The 6457-nt window shown below is 41.0% G+C and overlaps 1 long non-coding RNA gene across 1 annotated transcript; it reads right to left on the bottom strand.

The window, feature by feature from the left end:
* Nucleotides 1-4506: 4506 nt before the first annotated feature.
* LOC118369095 (uncharacterized) lies at nt 4507-5078 on the bottom strand. The gene is made up of 3 exons (XR_004822504.1): nt 5033-5078; nt 4861-4926; nt 4507-4726 (listed from the first exon to the last, which is right to left on the bottom strand). It is a non-coding gene; the product is annotated as an uncharacterized LOC118369095 (long non-coding RNA).
* Between the last annotated feature and the right edge of the window lie 1379 nt (nt 5079-6457).

The raw sequence follows: 6457 nt of genomic DNA, 5'->3' as shown, positions 1-6457 counted from the left end.
GGTGATTGGCCTCCCTTCCAAGCCAATGAAGTGAATGTCTAGTCAGGACAATGTTTGTTCTAGAGTTTGTTCAAGAGGTTAGTGAAGCTAACTGTTTTAAGGGAGTTCATGAACAAGCTATTTATGTTTTACTAGCTCCTGATGATGGATCATTAGGCTACTTAAATAAATAGTTGTCTGGCTGGCCTCCGATGAGGTCCTTAGGCTACGATAAAGTAAAGAGTAGAAGTTTACAACCAGGGCCACGATCACTTTGACTAACAACTAGATAGTGTGTGGAAGACTATTGATTCGCCAATCAGTGACGTAAAGAATAGACATGAGATGTATTCTGATGAAGTGGGGATATTTGTAAAGTATTTAATACATTAACCCTTGACTCTCTGATCCATCCATATCATCAGCACCAGTTTGATGTCTCACTTTTTAAGGGTACAAGGTGTTCACTCTTTGCTCCAAACTGAGAATTTCTTCCAATTGAGTTCCTTGGGACCAGACATCTGATGCTCTTCAGTGTGTGGGTGAACTCATTTTGTTGTCTGATTTGATATTGCTTTTTCTCCCCTCTGGGGTATAGGTATTAGTAGTGTAGATACAACGAATTCAGTGTGGGTGTTGTAATCTCTACAGAATCCTCAATTCGTTCAGTGTTTCCCGCAGATGTTGACTTGTGAAAGGTGGTGAAAGGTCTAGAAGCGCCATTAGATGGAGGGCAATTGAGAGTTAAGGTTTTTATTAAAGATGCCATTTGACAAGCAAATGTAAAGGGATTGTTGTTTCACTTAAAATCTTTTGGCAGCAATGTAACAGCATTGTGTATGTGTGTGTCAGACCAGTCTTTTTTTTTTTACCTCAATGGCCTCATCCACACAACTCTTGTCAGGATGGGAGGAGGGCATTGGTAAATAATTCAGTATCGAGGAAAAGAACACCTCCAGGTTTAGTTGGGGCAACGGTAATGATGGTGATGGACTGATGATCGAACCCACTGCCACTGGTGCTGTTAAATACCTGCTATTGTCCTGTTCCCTGTTTGACTCAATCAGTACAATCAGGGTCAAGGTACGGATTCACCTAGTTTTAAAGGGGAAGTTCGGTAATTTACAACATAGTGTTAGATGGTTCCTTACTCTAAAAAGCTGAACTTCCCCTTTAAAGTCGTACTTTATTGAACCGCCTGTGTAAGCCTGGGTATAAGTTAGTCACAACAAATAATGGCTCTATATTCATAATACATTATTCCTCACAGGTGGAAAGAGTTTCCTAGATGACTAATAGTATTACATTTTCAGTGAGTCAATACTACAGACTGAGCCAGTGCAGATCTCACTATTGTGAGGACAAGAGAGAATACTACAGACACAATACTACAGACTGAGCCAGTGCAGAACCCACTATTGTGAGGACAAGAGAGAATACTACAGACACAATACTACAGACTGAGCCAGTGCAGAACCCACTATTGTGAGGACAAGAGAGAATACTACAGACACAATACTACAGATTGAGCCAGTGCAGAACCCACTATTGTGAGGACAAGAGAGAGGAGCCACACGGGGATTATGAGTCTATGATCAGGATTTTTGCGCCTGTAGTCTGCATCACCGCAGCCGTTTCCCTGTTCTATCTATGCCAGACTGAGATGAACACACACACATTCTCTGCTATTAGCTGGGGAATAACATGGGGTGAATAGAGATGGGGGGCTAAGCCTCAGCGCCATCTGCGAGACTGATAAGGAAGTAAAGGCCATGGGGGCATTGTGCCACCAGATGATCTATGGTGGCAAAGCCTCAATTGGCTGTGATCTACAGCAATGCGCCTTCAATTTATCTGCGCGGGAGACAACAAATCTTCAGAGGAAAATAGGGGGATTTTGAATGCCAAAAGGCCAGCGGGGTTGGGATTGGTTGGGGACTGAATGGGAGACATTTGAGGGAGGAAATAGGCCTCTGTTTAGGAGTGATGTTGATAGACCTTTGTTGTTTGGGAAGGAGGCGATGGTCTATACCTCGAGCCAAGGTCAATTCCATGTCCCCTGCTTTATGATGGGGAAAGTGTGCTGTCGAGGGCCTTATATTTTGATGGAGGTGGGAACACCAAGTTCAAGATTTGTGTGGGAGCAAGGAGTGGCATGGCATACATACTTTATGAACATATACTGTATGTCTACTGGGTCCTAAGCAGTGGGCATCCCTCAGTAGCCTAACATAATTATTTTTGCTGTACCAAATAAGTGGTGTTGTTTCACACTTAATTGCCCTATCAAAACCAATCACAAACATCTTGGTGACATATCTGGGGATATGTGTCAGATGTACTGTGCCTAATCTGGAGTCTGTTGTCTGTGTATACAGACAGTATGTACTGCCTACGGTACAATACACCATACTGCCTTCTCTCTTAATTCACAAGACCTTTTATTGAATGCAAGCATATTTGGAATATGAAACAAAGAATTTACTCATGCAGGGGGTTTAGATCAAGAAGACAGACAGCTGGAGGTTATGTAAATGACTGTACTCTAGCTGGGCTCCCAGGAACTGGCTGCCAACAGAACTTATGTCGCTCGCACATTGATTTTGAAATCCATTTGAAGTGAAAGCCCACCAACACTCATTTGCATTACGGTGGAAGTGTTTGCCTTTCGGAAGCGGGATTGAGCCTCTCAACGATATTTGATTTTCTTCGGCGTGAGACCCTTACAAGGAGAAGAGGCGGTGTGTGGCGTGTTGCATGAGAAGGAGCCTTCAGACTCTCCGTCTAATGGATTAAGCTGTACATTATGCATGGTGAATTATTTGAAATGCCCTCAGCAGCCAGGGCTTCTCCCCAGTGTGAAATCAATCCCTGTAGTAGTAGTAGTAGTAGTAGTTTAATTGCCATTTGCATGTATTAAAAGTAATACATATATTGGAATTGATTTTTGGAGGTTCAAATATAAACAAACAAACATAACAATAGTAGTCCTCGGCTACACAGTTAGCCTACTAGGTAGCTATACTTGAGTTTGACATAAAACACATAAACAAAACAAAGGACGACATTGCCATATCAATGAATGGTGAGTTGCCTAAAGCAGAAGTGTTGAGGGAATGGGGCTGGGAAAGTACCCACATGGGCTCTTCTTTCAAGAGAGACTGCTGAACTTGCTTCAGACCCAAACCCTTGGATGTCCTTTCTTCTACCCCCGTCTGAAGTGATGATTTTAAACCTTGACCCAAATGCTCCTGTCTTGCGTTAAAGGTAGAGTCAGAGTTTACTAGAGTTTATTCTCTATTTTGGTTAGGCTGGGGTGTGACTAGGGTGGGCATTCTATGTTCCTTTTTCTATGTTTTGGTTTTTCTTTGTTTTTGGCTGGGTATGGCTCTCAATCAGGGACAGCTGTCTATCGTTGTCTCTGATTGATTGAGAACCATACTTAGGTAGCTCTTGCCCACATGGGTTTTGTGGGTAGTTTTCTGTTTTCTGCTTTCTGTTTTGTACCTGAAGGAGCTGTTTCGGTTGTTCTTTTTGTTACTTTGTATTTAGTGTTCAGTTCTATTTAATAAATTACGAACACGTGCTGCGCTTTGGTCCTCACCTTCCTCCACCAACAGCCGTTACAGCTCTGAAGCTATTGTGATGGGCAAAATGTAAGACTTGGCTCACACACAGTATCTGCATACGTGCACGATTTCGCTTCATGCTCTTACATGAAAACAGTGGACAATTTAGCCTTGCCCTCCAAGGTCCTTAGTTTTTGCAGAAATATACACTATGCTGTTTACTTTTTGCATCTACGAAATATCGCTGACTCTACCTTTAATCTAGCAGGCTTGTCCTTTGGGAACAATTTACTGTAATGCTGCACGTCTTATGTCCTGGTTTGAGATGAGGGGGAATGCATTTGGATAGCACAGGGCTCTCTGTACTAAAATGGTTAGGAATCCCCTTTCAGCATACAGGAAATGTGGTTTATCACAACATAAAATTACAAGTGGTGTGATCTATTTTAAGTGTTGTTATTACACTCAGACATAATGTATCCTTATTGCTGCCACAGTAATATCATGTACACTGTAAATGTATCATACACTCATAGAACCAAAAAGGGTTCCATCGCTTGCTTCATATATGGAACCCTTTTATAGGGTTCTTTGATCAGAACCCTGGAGGTTATTTTTCACTGAACCTAAATGGTTCCATATAGAACCCTGTATGGTGCCATTTATGAATTATGGCAACATTTTGAGCAAAGAATATAATTTAATAAACAATTGAATAATGTTCAAAAGGATACCAGAATAGTTTTTAGAATTTAATGTCATTATATGCAAACACAGTTTGGAAATATGCACTAGTAGCCAGGAGGCATCTCTTTGTTTGAATGATGGCCCACATCAACTCGGGCTGACTTTTTTCCATACAAAACAATACAATATATTTTGTCCATTAGTTACAGTGAACAACAAAAATGTGTCTTCTGCTCCGTTCTCAACCCCCCTCACACACAGTTGAGACGAGCACAGGTTCAAGCTGCATGCAGCGCGCCCCTGGATGGAGAGCATGTTGTGGGTTTAAGGGCCTTGCTCAAGGGCCCAACGATAGGGAAATGTTTTGAGGATGTGAACCCAGCAGCCCTCCAGTTGTCAGATCAATTCGGCCCGTTTTTTCCCCCAGCTCCCGGCCCTGGATTTGAAAAGGCCACAGGTCCAACTCCTTAGCCACTGAGCTACCTGCTTGACTGGTTTCAGACACGAAGAGAAAAGGAGCGAAAACATGAGTTGATCATCAGAAATAAGCATGAGTTCATTTGCCAAAATGAACACAAAATGCTATACAGACATATCATTGTTATGATATAGAAAAACAAATTACATGAAGTTGTCAGCAGCAGCCCGAAGACAGACGCTCTGCCTCTATTAGTTCTTGGTTACTGCCAGACTGGGCAAAACGTAGCTTGTGTGTTAAAAGTCATGTAATGATTAAATAGGCTATTGAATCAGCAAGACTTATTATACATATTTTGTTATGAATAATTGAAACATACCTCCTTTCACTCAGCAACAGTCTTCTAATGGCTTCATGAAACACAGGCTCGTCGCCTCAATTGACTCCACACTTAATTACTGACATGAAATAAACAATTAGCTAATTGCCAATGTCGGGCTGGGTCTGTAGCTGCATATCCCACAATACAAAATGCGATTATTTGAAATATATACAGTACCAGTCAAAAGTTTGGACACACGTACTCATTCAAGGGTTTTTCTTTATTTTACAATTTTCTACATTGTAGAATAATAGTAAAGACCTCAAAACTATGAAATAACACATCATGTAGTCATGTAGTCATGTAGTAACCAAAAAAGTGTTGAACAAATCCAAATATATTTTATATTTGAGATTCTTCAAAGTAGCTAACCTTTGCATTGATGATAGCTTTGCCCACTCTTGGCATTCTCTAAACTAGCTTCATGAGGAATGCATTTCAATTACCACGTGTGCCTTGTTAAAGGTTAATTTGAGGAATGTATTTCCTTCTTAATGTATTTGAGCCAATCAGTTGTGTTGTGACAATGTACTGTTTGTATAATGAAGATAGCTCTATTTGGAAAACGACCAAGAAAAGCTCAAATAAGCAAAGAGAAACTACAGTCCATAAAGGTCAGTCAAACTGGAAAATTTCAAGAACTTTGAAAGTTTCTCCAAGTGCCGTCACAAAAACCATCAAGCGCCATGAAACTGGCTCTCATGAAGACCGCCACAGGAAAGGTAGACCCAGAGTTACCTCTGCTGCAGAGGATAAGTTTATTAGAGTCACCAGCTTCAGAAATTGCAGCCCAAATAAATGCTTCACAGATGTTCAAGTAACAGACCCATCTCAACATCAACTCTTCAGAGGAGACTATGTGAATTCAAGGCACACTTAACCAGCATGGCTACCACAGCAATCTGCAGTGATACGCCATCCCATCTGGTTTGTGGGACTATAATTTTTTTTTCAACACGACAATGACCCAACACACTTCCAGGCTGTGCGAAGAATATTTCACCAAGAAGAAGAGTGATGGAGTGCTGCGTCAGATGACCTGGCCTCCACAATCACCAGACCTCAACCCAATTGAGATGGTTTGGGATGAGTTTGACCACAGAGTGAAGGAAAAGCAGCCAACAAGTGCTCAGCATATGTGGGAACTCCTTCAAGACTGTTGGAAAAGCATTCCAGGTGAAGATGGTTGAGAGAATGCCAAGAGTGTGTGAAGCTGTCATCAAGGCAAAAGGTGGCTAGTTTGAATAATCTAAAATATTTTGATTTGTTTAACGCTTTTTTGCTTACTATATGATTCTGTATGTGTTATTTCATAGTTTTGATGTCTTCACTATACCCTACCCTATACCCTACAATGTAAAAAATAAAAAATAATAATGAATGAGTAGGTTTGTCCAAACTTTTGACTGGTAATATATATAT

This window comes from Oncorhynchus keta, chromosome 35 (genome assembly GCF_023373465.1).
Source record: "Oncorhynchus keta strain PuntledgeMale-10-30-2019 chromosome 35, Oket_V2, whole genome shotgun sequence".
In the NCBI taxonomy this organism is placed as follows: Eukaryota; Metazoa; Chordata; class Actinopteri; order Salmoniformes; family Salmonidae; genus Oncorhynchus; species Oncorhynchus keta.
This window is presented reverse-complemented; position numbering and strand designations above follow the sequence as displayed.